This window comes from Gobio gobio (assembly GCF_949357685.1).
Source record: "Gobio gobio genome assembly, chromosome: 9".
Taxonomy (NCBI): domain Eukaryota; kingdom Metazoa; phylum Chordata; class Actinopteri; order Cypriniformes; family Gobionidae; genus Gobio; species Gobio gobio.
This window is the reverse complement of record NC_137115.1, coordinates 3,980,235-3,993,625: the sequence shown is the minus strand read 5'-3', so window position 1 is coordinate 3,993,625 and position 13,391 is coordinate 3,980,235.

Sequence of the window (13,391 nt, the reverse complement as noted above, 5' to 3'; positions counted from 1 at the left end):
GTAGTAGGCCTACACAAGTCAGCAAAATATATAATATTGTGCCACTGGTTTTTTGATATTTTAATCCAAAAATCTTACATATTGTACATCCCAACTGCATCCCAAATGTTTACAATGCATTGCCTGTCAATGACGTCATACCCACGTCACCCTCGATTTCCGCTTTTAAGACACTTTAATATATTAATGCCTAGGGCCCTATGTTAACCATCTGAGCACATGGGCTGAAGCTCTCTTAGGTCTTGTCCGAGTCCACTTTTGCTAGTTTAAAGGTGCACTATGTAACTTTTCCGTCCGCTAGAGGTCACCTGTTCAAAACAAAGGTGTAGTTTGATGACGGCATGTTTGATCGCAGACTCATGTGTCATGTGGTCTTCAGCTCACAGCCGGTGGTAAAGAATCGGGACAGGACTCGGGCAGAAATCATGTTGATGTGATTATTATCGTTACTGTAGTGAAGCAGAAGCAGGAGCAAGTGTTGTGGAGCTGAGGAACCGCTGGAGCGATTGTTAATAAGATGAACGCGACACACGCCTCGCGAGCAGCGGGACTTTTATTATGCCACAGTCGCCACTTCCGCTCCTCCGCTCATGAGTGTGAGGAAACGCAGCTCTGCTGATCATATTAGAGTCGTCTGAGTGTGTTGATGATGGGATGGCGTTACTCTGTGCGTTCTCTCAGCGGCTGCTGTGACACTTGTTCACACTGCAGTGAGAGGAAAGCGTTTCTGCAGAAATCGAGGGGAACGCGGATATGATGTCATCGACAGGCCACGCCCTCACACGTCCCGGTTCCTCGGTTAAAAGAGCATCTCACCATTTACAAATAGTGGAAACATTTGGGATATTGTAAGTACTCAACTCAACAAAATATAACACTGGCCTAGTGGTGTTTGGATATTTTACTGCAAAAATGTTACATAGTGCAGCTTTAACCACGGGAAAAATGGTCAGCGCAAAAGTGTCCAAAAGTGTTGTCCCTCGTCTCTTAATGAGTCATGGGTGTGCTTTGGGCGTTAAGAGCAATAAACCAATCAGAGCCTCATCTCCCTTTCCCTTTAAAAGCCAGTTGTGCTCGCGCCATGGAGGATTCACTATTTACATGAGAGTGGAATATAGACTCAATCAACCTGACCAGTCAGTTTAAATACATGTGTGTATTGCCCCGATTGGTCAAATAAGTAGCCACTTTCATTCGTCAATTCTGATCCATGCAATGACTATCCATTATGACATGTAGGCATTTTTATCTTTATGTACACAATAATAATCTTTTAAAATGTAATCCTTTTATTTTGAATATTTGGCATGTGTGTGTGCTGCTGTGCATCCCTGTGTGTGTAATAATCAGAGTGTGTGTGTGTGTGTTGTGCACCGCCTATAGCAGGGGTGGGCAACAGTTTTAGTCTGAGGGCCACAGTTACTTTGGCTAATTAAACGGAGGGCCACACTTTGGACAATTGCAATTGAACATAGTTACATGATTAAATCGTACAAATTAATTAAATGCAGATATGTATAAGGCTACAGTTACTTTGACTTTTACCAGCCTATTTCAAGGCCTGATATATATTTTTGCTAGGCCTGTCTGACATAGGCTACTCTAAGGTTACAATAACTGGATTTACTTAAAAGTATTCATTTACACTACCCTGCATATTGTTTAACTGTCATTCATACCAGCTGTAGCTATTCAAGATCGAAAACTATTAACAAAACTGCAAATGTATGTGTGCAGGTTACATTAACATACAGACTTCAGGCAATCTGGCTTGGAATTATCAAATTTAATTGGGGATACCTTCATCACTGAATGAAAAACATATTCAGCTTATTTCACTTGTTTTTTTGTAATTTCTTTTTTTAACATATGTTGTTTAAATCTTTTATAAAATATAACACAATTTAAGTGCAGATCAACTTCATCACGCGTATGTTTGCTTGAAAGAAAGAACAACATGGAATAGTCCTATGCGTCTCACAAAATGTAAATTTGATTTAGCTGTATCATCATCACCATCTACAGGACATGCATAAGAAATAGCAACATGAAACTGAACAATGTTGTTTAACTTTATACCATCAATGATCAATACACACTGATAACTAGCTTAATAAAAAGATAAGCCAGCGTCCCCAGTGAGTTTTTTCAAGGCGGTTCCTATTTTAGATTGTTGCCCCTTAATGTTTCCATGGCGATGCGTCATATTTGTCACGTGACACCGCACCCACAATAACACTGTATTACAGATGCATCGTTTTTATTCCGAGAATCAGGGTCATCAGTTTCCCGAAATACGTGCAAGAAAGTGGCCGGTGAACTGTGACAAGAATAGAGTAGACTTAAAAGTTACTTCCACTATGTTTGTCTGATATAATATCACTTCGGAAAAATTATATTTGAATAGATTGTTATTGCTGCTTCCACAGACATCGGAGTGTATTTTACAAACTCTAAAGGTATTGTTTTACTCGTGCTTATGTGTATTGAAATGTCTGAAACCTAAAATAAACATTATGAGGTTGAACAAAAACTGCATAGTTGTGATATATGACAGCGCTGAGGCTAAGCTCGTCCGTCTCTGGCTCAGCGCCAACCAACACGCAAAAGCACAGTTTGAATCCGGCAGTCATGCGACGTCACTGAACATTCAAATACCATGTGGGACCGAACTCTCAGGGGCACAGAAGTAAAAATCCCATATATGCGACCATAACGACCAAAAGCTTAAACATTTAATTTGTAATCCTGAATACAAAAATTCAACTTTCATCCAAATTGCCAGCACATCGAGCGCATCGCGGGGGCCGGATTGAAGCACTATGCGGGCCGGATCCGGCCCCCGGGCCGTATATTGCCCATGTATGGCCTATAGGCTCATATATAACACACCCTTTAAATAACACAAAAAATACTGCACTATTGACTTTAGAGCATGTGTGTGTTGGTCAATGGTCAGTTGTTTTCAGTTCCTCACAATAGCAACAATCCAACAATGCTCCTGATCACACCTGGTGTTCAGACCAGATGCCCATGGGGGAACAGATGAGCAGTGCATTTGACATTTAAACAACGAGGAGCTGGACGTGAACTTGAGAAATGCGTCCGGCTGAGATTAGCAGAACTCACTTGCGTTGCTCCTGGTTTCACAGACGGCTTAGATTAAGCCAGCATTAGGCCTTAGTTCAATAGGACATTTAAGTGTCTTTTATAAACACGCCTTAGAAAGAAAGAAAAAAAACATTACTGGTGTGCATCTTGAGACAAAACAATGGGCTTTATTCTGGACGTCACATGCACAAACAGGAAAACTGGTCTCATTGCGTCCGCTTGCATTCTTGATTTACTGCGAGTAACATGCTTGCCTCAACACTATTGTCAAGTGGCTAATAGCAGAACCAGAAAGAACAATAATACAGCATTTGCTCCACCACACAATACATTTCCAATTTAATTGCATGTTCATAGAACATACTTTTGGGGCTTTTTCTTGTGACAGAAATATCGATTGAGCTGTTAAGCAAGGGGGCAGAAGAAGTCGTGCGGGTAGTTGAACCAGCGAGTTTATAGATGACAAAAACTCCTTTTCTTTCTCATTTATCTCTGTCACACACATGCACACACACACACACACACCGTCGTCTACTCACGCGGGGTCAGAACACACACCTGCGCCTGAAGCTCTGGAGTCCTGTTCAAAAGCAGAACCGCTGAACGGGAGATTAAACCTGTTTGACGTGACATGACATCTGAATGAGCGCTGAGAAGGTGAAGCACAGGAGACCCGCAATACAGTCAGGAATGAGTATGTGCCCACAATGGGCTTAATCCTGTCCCTAATAAAAGAAATCTGTTGTCCACTGTTACATTATATAATGTTGAGTGTGTTTTATTGAATATTATTGAATTTGAAAACTATTTGTCCATGCATTAGTTGCAGTCTAGTGCTTAAAGGCACAGTATGTAAGTTTGGCTGCTAGATGGCGCTCATTCAAAACTACACAGGCGTAGCTTGATGATGCCGGATCATGGGAGTTATAGTCTTTATTTCCACTGCGGATGGAAAGCAATCCGACAGGACTCAGACAGAGATCATGTTCATCTACACTCACCTAAAGGATTATTAGGAACACATACTAATACTGTGTTTGACCCCCTTTCGCCTTCAGAACTGCCTTAATTCTACATGACATTGACTCAACAAGGTGCTGAAAGCATTCTTTAGAAATGTTGGCCCATATTGATAGGAGAGCATCTGCAGTTGATGGAGATTTGTGGGATGCACATCCAGGGCACGAAGCTCCCGTTCCACCACATCCCAAAGATGCTCTATTGGGTTGAGATCTGGAGACTGTGGGGGCCATTTTAGTCCAGTGAACTCATTGTCATGTTCAAGAAACCAATTTGAAATGATTGGAGCTTTGTGACGGTGCATTATCCTGCTGGAAGTAGCATCAGAGGATGGGGACATGGTGGTCATAAAGGGATGGACATGGTCAGAAACAATGCTCAGGTAGGCCGTGGCATTCAAACGATGCCCAATTGGCACTAAGGGGCCTAAAGTGTGCCAAGAAAACATCCCCCACACCATTACACCACCACCACCAGCCTGCACAGTGGTAACAAGGCATGATGGATCCATGTTCTCATTCTGTTTACGCCAAATTCTGACTCTACCATCTGAATGTCTCAACAGAAATCCAGACTCATCAGACCAGGCAACATTTTTCCAGTCTTCAACTGTCCAATTTTGTGCAAATTGTCGCCTCTTTTTCCTATTTGTAGTGGAGATGAGTGGTACCCGGTGGGGTCTTCTGCTGTTGTAGCCCATCCGCCTAAAGGTTGTGTGTGTTGTGGCTTCACAAATGCTTTGCTGCATACCTCGGTTGTAACGAGTGGTTATTTCAGTCAAAGTTGCTCTTCTATCAGCTTGAATCAGTCGGCCCATTCTCCTCTGACCTCTAGCATCAACAAGGCATTTTCGCCCACAGGACTGCCGCATTCTGGATGTTTTTCCCTTTTCACACCATTCTTTGTAAACCCTAGAAATGGTTGTGCGTGAAAATCCCAGTAACTGAGCAGATTGTGAAATACTCAGACCGGCCCGTCTGGCACCAACAACCATGCCACGCTCAAAATTGCTTAAATCACCTTTCTTTCCCATTCCAACATTCAGTGTGGAGTTCAGGAGATTGACCAGGACCACACCCCTAAATGCATTGAAGCAACTGCCATGTGATTGGTTGATTAGATAATTGCATTAATGGGAAATTGAACAGGTGTTCCTAATAATCCTTTAGGTGAGTGTATGAGCTAATGTATTCAAGTTTTATTAATGTTACTGTGGGATGAAGCACAGCACGGACCGAGAGCATGGGACATTTTATGGGATGTTATTATAATGTGTATATGCCACGAGCGGCTGCATCTTTTATTTTGCTGTTTGTGTTTACGTTTAACGTTCACCTCTTCCCTGAACTTGATATGAGCTACAGTTATGTTTAAATTACAATTTACATGATTTTATTTCATATAATGAAAGAGCAGTGAGTGCTGAATTACATACAGGTCACTTTATCTGACGAATTACAATTGAGCCTTTGCACAGAGCATTCTAATGAACTTCTGTATTCATTTAGTTATTCAAATGTAAGATGATATAAAAAAGACACTTTTGTTTTAAACTTTCATGTGAAAAAAAACATCAACACACTGTACATTAAAGATTTATTGTGAACTTTAGTCAGATTCATTGAAAAGAACTGGAGTGTGGCGATATCAGTGAGCTTGCACTGCTCTGACTGACAGCTTCAGTCCGTGATTAGAAAAGTTATTGTTTTTCATGAGACTTTGTGAGTACACTGACAACATTTTTTTTTAAACCATGTTTAATATTAATTCAAGAGCGAAACGTGTGAAAAACATACTACAGGAAATGGCTATTATGAGCCAATAAATGCTCCTCTGCCGCCATCTACTGGTTATAGTGGTCATTAGTGTCTTTTTTATTTTTTTTAATCAAATGTTGGATTTCCTACATCTTGAAAGTTTAGTTTTACGAATGGGGACAATCTCAGAAGGATGAACAAATAACATTTTTGGTCATTGGAATACAGTTCATAGATATGGGAAGGAGGCGGGAACCGGCAAACGTTCAACACGACTTTAATAAAATAAACAAGCTCCTCACGGACAACTGACGTGCACACACACATAACAAAACAAACACAACGTAAAATCCAGGCTCGTCCTTAAATGTAATCGCTCCTCCTTTATTCGTCCAAGCTCCTCCGTGAGACACGAGACTCATTATCACTCACAACCGGCCTCGCCCCGTTCTCACGGTCCCTCTGCCTCGCTGCTTGCCACAGTCATCACATTAAAAATAACATTGAACGTGCTGGAAAAATGTTGAGTGTCCAATTACAGGCACCTATACTTGGTAAACTCAGCCGATCTGCCAGTGATTTGATTTCGCCCTGCAGCTCAGGCTGGAAACCTGTACAATTTTCTATCCTGCTTCCGTTACACATCTGCGGGGACCAATCACAAACCGGCTTATCAACCTGGAGCGCTATTGGCGGGTTTAACACGATGACGATAGTGAAGCAGCTTTCCTGCTACAAAAGTTTCCAGCTATTTGTAAATCGTGAGAAATTGCTATTTTACCCGAGGAACCGGGACGTGTGAGGGCGTGGCCTGTCGATGACATCACATCTGCATTCCCCTCGGTTTCTGGTTTTATTCTGCAGAAACGCTTTCCTCTCACTGCAGTGTGAACAAGTGTCACAGCAGCCGCTGAAAGAACACACAGAGTAACGCCATCCCATCATCAACACACTCAGACGAGTCTAATATGATCATCAGAGCTGCGTTACCTCACACTCATGAGCGGAGGAGCGGAAGTGGCGACTGTGGCATAATAAAAGTCCTGCCAGCGACTGCATCATAATAAACTACCATTAACTACCATTTTACCCTACTATGGTAGTTAATGGTTGCTCCATCTGCTTGGTTACAAACATTCTTCAAAATATCTTCTTTTGTGTTCAGCAGAACAAGGAAACTCATACAGGTTTGAAACGACTTGAGGGTGAGTAAATGATGACAACGTTTTTTATTTTTGGGTGAACTATCCCTTCAAGCCTATAGTCTCAGATTAAAATGCATGTTTGAGCTGTTTTAAAGGTGTCATCAACTGACTTTTTAAAAAAATGTTATACTGTTGTCTGAGGTCAACTTATGGCGTTTGCGTGGTTTTTACATTCAGAAGCATCATAATGAATCAGTAATAGGCTATTTTCTGCCCTGGTTTTGAGGCTCTCTGAAAAACGCTCGGTTTTGATAGGCGTGCCGCACTGAAGACTTGGAAGTAAACACCCATGGCTAGGATTGGATAAGATTTGCATATTTAATGAGCTTCAGCTCCTCTCATGTGTGGATTGTTTTGAAAGCGTCTGGGGAAACGCTCACAGGACTCGCGAAATGCCTTCATCAAACAAACACAATGATTCATCTCTCATCCACCCGCGATTGATTGGAATGTTATTTTTGTATTGCCCGATCGGTGAATATAACCACGAACCGTACACACACACACACACACACGTGCGCGTGCGCAAGAAAGGAATGTTATTTAATTATTTAAGATAGCCCGTCAGTAGGCCGCTGATATGTTTTGGTAGCCCATCTGAAAAACACACAGTCCCGGGACGTTGGCCTTTGCGAGCACTGCCGTTACAAGTCCAAGTCTGATCACAAATGAACCAATAACAGCTTCTCCAGCCTGTGACCGCGTGCTATAAGAGCAGATATCAAACGATCTGTAACAATGCAATACTAACACATATAAAAAACATGTTTTACTCACATAAGTGTGTTGCACCGTTCCTGTCAGATCCAGAAGGCACAGCTTTGTGTTTTAATCTCAATATGTCTGCAAATCCAGTCTCGACCTGTGTCTTGTTTACAATCGATTCTGCGGTGAAATGAAGCGAACAAAAGCAACGTGAGCTGGAACCGGCATGTTTATTGCGCGACCCGTTTAGCTCCACGAGTCGGTGGGCGGGGCTTGAGGCGGCACTTCGGCATTCTATGACGTCAGTGGTCGACATATTGTGAGATCTCTCGTTTTCTGAGCCTGGTGTCAATAAAAGCTTTTCTTTGACTAACAAGGAAGATTTCAGCTCTGAAACTTACAGGTTATTCTTATATCACAATGAACTTTAATATATCAAAAGCTTAAGGGAAAGTTGATTTCTCAATTCATCACCCCTTTAACTGAAGGCAAGACATATCTTAAAACATATCAGTGCATTGTTTTGTCTCAAGATGCACACCAGTAATGATTTTTATAAGTCACGTTTATAAAAGCTACTTAAATGTCCTATTGAACTAAGGATAATCCTGGTTTAATCTAAACCTCATCTGTGAAACCTAGACATTAAAGCATCAGAAATCGAGGGTAATGCGGATCATTGACAGGCGGCCCTGGTTAAAATAGTTGATTTCTCGGGATTTAAACATTATTGGAAGCATTTGGGATAATGCAAGTACAACAAAGTAACACTGTTCTAGTGCTTTTTGGATATTTTAATCCAAAAAGATTACATATTGCGCCTTTAAACCAATAAGCAAACTAATAAAGGGTGACAAACGTCTAAAGTTTGTGTTGAAATGACATATACTCTGCTTTCTACAGTGCTCTGGGGCAGAAAATGTGAGTTTTTCTCTTTCCACTGATCGTGATGCATCTGTTCTCATCAGCCTCGAGCAGATCCTCAGCTTTTCTTATCACTTAATAAAGCAAACGTTCAAAAATAGCTTCAGCCAGAAGGTTAATCATATTTAACATTTTGACGTGATTTCAGGCTTGGAGCAATAAGACGTCTGTGAAGGACAGATTGCATCAAAAAGAATAATAATTCCTTCTTGCCCAGAAGAAGCTTTGTTTCATAAAATAAAAGCATCACTGCACATTTTACATACGTAATAATTTTTCATATATTGGAGTATTTCTATTTTTCTGTGCCATAACATGGACTCAGGACTCAGTACTGCTCGACAGAGACATCTGAATATCTCTAAATGCTATGTATTTAATAATTTGAAAGATTTTGTAATGTGATGTTCTGGCCTTTAAAGAGGAAAAGAGGACATTCATAAGGTGAATAATTCAGTAGAAATGTCATCTTGGATGATGAATCGTGATAAGGTGAAACTGGGACTGTTTGAAGAGCCGTTCTTAAACATGGCTAAACTATTATTATCATTATTACTTATTATAGTTGTTTTATTATCTGTAAGCTTACTAACCGTTTGCAGTTTGCACATAAATTATTCAAGAGTTTCAGGACAGCATTTGGTAGGCCTAAAATAAGCCACCTTTTGAGCCTAGTAATGTCCATAACTCAGAAGCACATAATGTAAAAATATATGGCTATACATGCGCATAAAAACTCTTCTCATTACTGGTCATTGCATCATTTGAATGCGTGAAATGATGCAACGTTATTTGCTTACGTCCAAAAAATTAAAAAAGCATTTGTGCGTCATTAAACCTGATTGTGAAAACCGACGAAGAGAAATTGTGCCAAAATATCTGTGAAATTAATGGAGAATAAGATGAACCTCCCCCATCTGATATTGTGTTGTATAATATCAAAGTTATTTGTCTATTTGTTAATGATGGATTTGTGGACACATTAATGTTTTTTATATTTTGTGGAGTAAAAGTTATAGATTATATTTTGAAGTAAAAAGTTAAAGATTGGACAATTGGTGTAAGATGAGCCACCAGAATTGTCACAGAAGGCCCCAAGTGGCATGTTGTTACTAGTGTTATTATTTTTAATTGTAATAATTGTTGTAATTAATGGGGTTATTATTCAGTATTCACATGAATTAGATGTTCATTTCAGACATTTCTACATGTCTTTGTGACCCCCAGGTAGGGGGCCAACTTACCCCAGGCCAGGGTAAGATGGCATCTTTGAATAATTGCACATTTTATTCTATAACATTTAGCAAATGTTTTTATTTATTTCCTATAATAACACATTGGCTGATGCATCATCATCATCCTGCAAATGCTAAACTTATATAATATAAGTTATATATGTTACAATTTTAAAGTAAATGCACATTGCTCTTAAAGGGGACATGTTATACCCCTTTTCACAAGATGTAATATAAATCACCCAGAATGTGTCCCCAGAATGTGTCTGTGATGTTTCAGTTCAAAACACCCTCTAGATCATTTATTATAACTTACTAAATTTGCCCCTATTTGGGTGTGAGCAAAAACTTGCCGTTTTTGTGTGTGTCCCTTTAAATGCAAATTAGCTGCTTCTCCCCGCCCCCTTCCAGAAGAGGGCGGATCCTTCACACGAGCTTCGGATACTCTGGGTGGGTTCCATTCGACCATAAGTGGACTGCAAAGTGGACTTCACTGTGTATTCCGCCATCTTAAGTGAGATTCCAGTCCAAAGGGAGCGAACATGTTCAGTTCAAAGGGCACAGCGAACGGCATAGGGAAGAAGGGAACGTCGATACATCACTTCACAGGAAGTGGAGAGGGAAAATCACCCAACTGTCATTGCACGTCACCTGCTCTGCGATGGAGTTTATGTATGAATTTGAATATTCATAGCTAGTTATTATACAAATTAGAGTATTTATGAATGGTTATGGCAATAACTGTTACATTCGCATATAACAAAAAGTATTGCTATACGACGATACTCCATATGTTGTCCCACGGTGAGTCATTTTTCCCTATTGCACCAACACAAAATATGAGGGTTCCCCCACCTGCCAAATCCCACTTTAACCACTGCGCATATTATATTTTATGAATATGTAAGCTGAGACCTGTCATTTTTTTATATTTGACTTTATTTACTCAGGAATGTTTTCTATGTAGCTGCACTTGGGAAAGAAAGCGCACGAGATGAGACTGCTACAAAAGATCATTGTTTTTTTTATTCACAAAAAACAGCAAAATACAAAACTCTCGTAGGGGAAAGAGAGTATACACACACATGTAATTACAAATGTAGTCAAAATACAAAAGTTAATTACTAAACAGAAAACAACAACAGAAAAAAAAGAAGTCATTGTCAAAAAGGCTATTTTTTATTTTTTTCCCCTTCTTTTCCTTTTTTCCTTCTCTTTTTTGACTTTATACACATAATTCTGACTTTATACACACAATTCAACTCTGACTATCACACAATTCTGACTTTATACACATAATTCCGACTTTATACACACAGTTCAAATCTGACTATCACACAATTCTGACTTTATACACACAATTCTGACTTTATACACACAATTCTGGCTTTATACACACAATTCTGACTTTACACACACAATTCTGACTTTATACACAGTCCAAATCTGACTATCACACAATTCTGACTTTATACACACAATTCTGACTTTATACACACAATTCTGGCTTTATACACACAATTCTGGCTTTATATTACACAATTGAAATCTGACTATCACAATTCAAATCTGACTATCACGCAATTCTGACTTTATACACGCAATTCTGACTTTATACACAGTTCAAATCTGACTATCACACAATTCTGACTTTATACACGCAATTCTGACTTTATACACACAATTCTGACTTTATACACACAATTCTGACTTTATACACACAATTCTGACTTTATACACACAATTCTGGCTTTATATTACACAATTGAAATCTGACTATCACAATTCAAATCTGACTATCACGCAATTCTGACTTTATACACGCAATTCTGACTTTATACACACAATTCTGACTTTATACACACAATTCTGACTTTATACACACAATTCTGGCTTTATATTACACAATTGAAATCTGACTATCACAATTCAAATCTGACTATCACACAAATTATTTTTTTCCGTTTTTTCCTTTTCTCCCCTTCAACAGACAGACCAAAATAGTGCAGTAATAAACAATCTAGTAATAAACAATCTAGTAATTCCATAAGTCCAGAAGTGAAATAAAAATGTGTAAATGTATAGGTGTGTGGGTGTGAGTGTGTGTGTCAGTGTGTGTGTGCATAAGCAAATTAACCATGAATTATTTATTACCATACCATAAAGACCATTGATTAAGAATATATACATAGTGAACCATATCAAAATGTATTTCATATTGAATGACAGGTGCAGCTTCAAATCTGTTCATAGTCAATAAAGGTATATGTAAACGAATAAAACGAATGGACAGTGTTTTGATTATACTTTTTAGATACATACTGTGTGTTTTGTAAATGTATATGGTTTTAATTTGAAAGTAAAGTAAATTAAAACATACATTTATGTTATATCATAATTTGCACGACCCCGTTTTTGCCTTTCTTTGATGACGTTGCAATGCAGGGCGTTCCGAATGAGCGATTATTGTCAGCGAAGTCCACTTCAGCTGAAATACCGTACTCAGGGAGTAGGGAGCAGTGCACACTGCAAAGGGACCTTGCCGAATGGAACGCTCTGTCAACAACAAAACAGGCTAATCTCACTCAGCCAAAATGTCAGAAATAAGCAGTTGTGGAGCAGCCGTACATGTTTGAACCGCAATAGGACACACATGAGACACTCAGGAAGACGTTGACACTTTTAGACGCTCCTGGACGTTTCTGAATGGGTAGTGGATGCTACGTTGATTCAACTCATCAACTAGCATGTGCCCTCATGTGGGAGAAATGGAGGGTTTATATTTTGCGTAGAAGACCAGATTTGGTGTGACTGTTTTTCCTGTAACTGTGTCAGTGTAATTCTGTAATATGTACACCCTGTGTTTATTGTTCATTATGTTTGTCATATACACAAATTCTTGTAAAAAAAACTAGCATGTACCGTCATGTTAAAGGACAACTCCAGTGAAAAACGAACCTAGGGGTAATTAACACATGGTTACCGAGTAGATCGTTCTCTGGGATGCGTTTTCATGAAAATCGAATGTAAAGAGTTTTATCTCTAAAAACAGATTTGTGTTAATTACCCCTAGGTTCATTTTTCACCAGAGTTCCCACATGAAAAAATACTATAGTATATTATAGTAAAATTACTGTAGTAAATACTATAGTGTTTTTGAACCGTACTATAGTAAATATACTACAGTAAATTAACAAAGTGTAGTAAATACTATACTACAATTTACTGTAGTATCTTTACTATAGTATGGTTCAAAAACACTATAGTATTTACTAGAGTAATTTTACTGTAATTTTTCTATAATATACTATAGTATTTTTTCATGTGGGTTGTCCTTTAATCTATAAATTATTGCATAGGTGTTTGTGTGGGAACGTGACACATCACCTGACTATGCAATGCATAATAGATAAGTGCATTTATGAATTACGCAG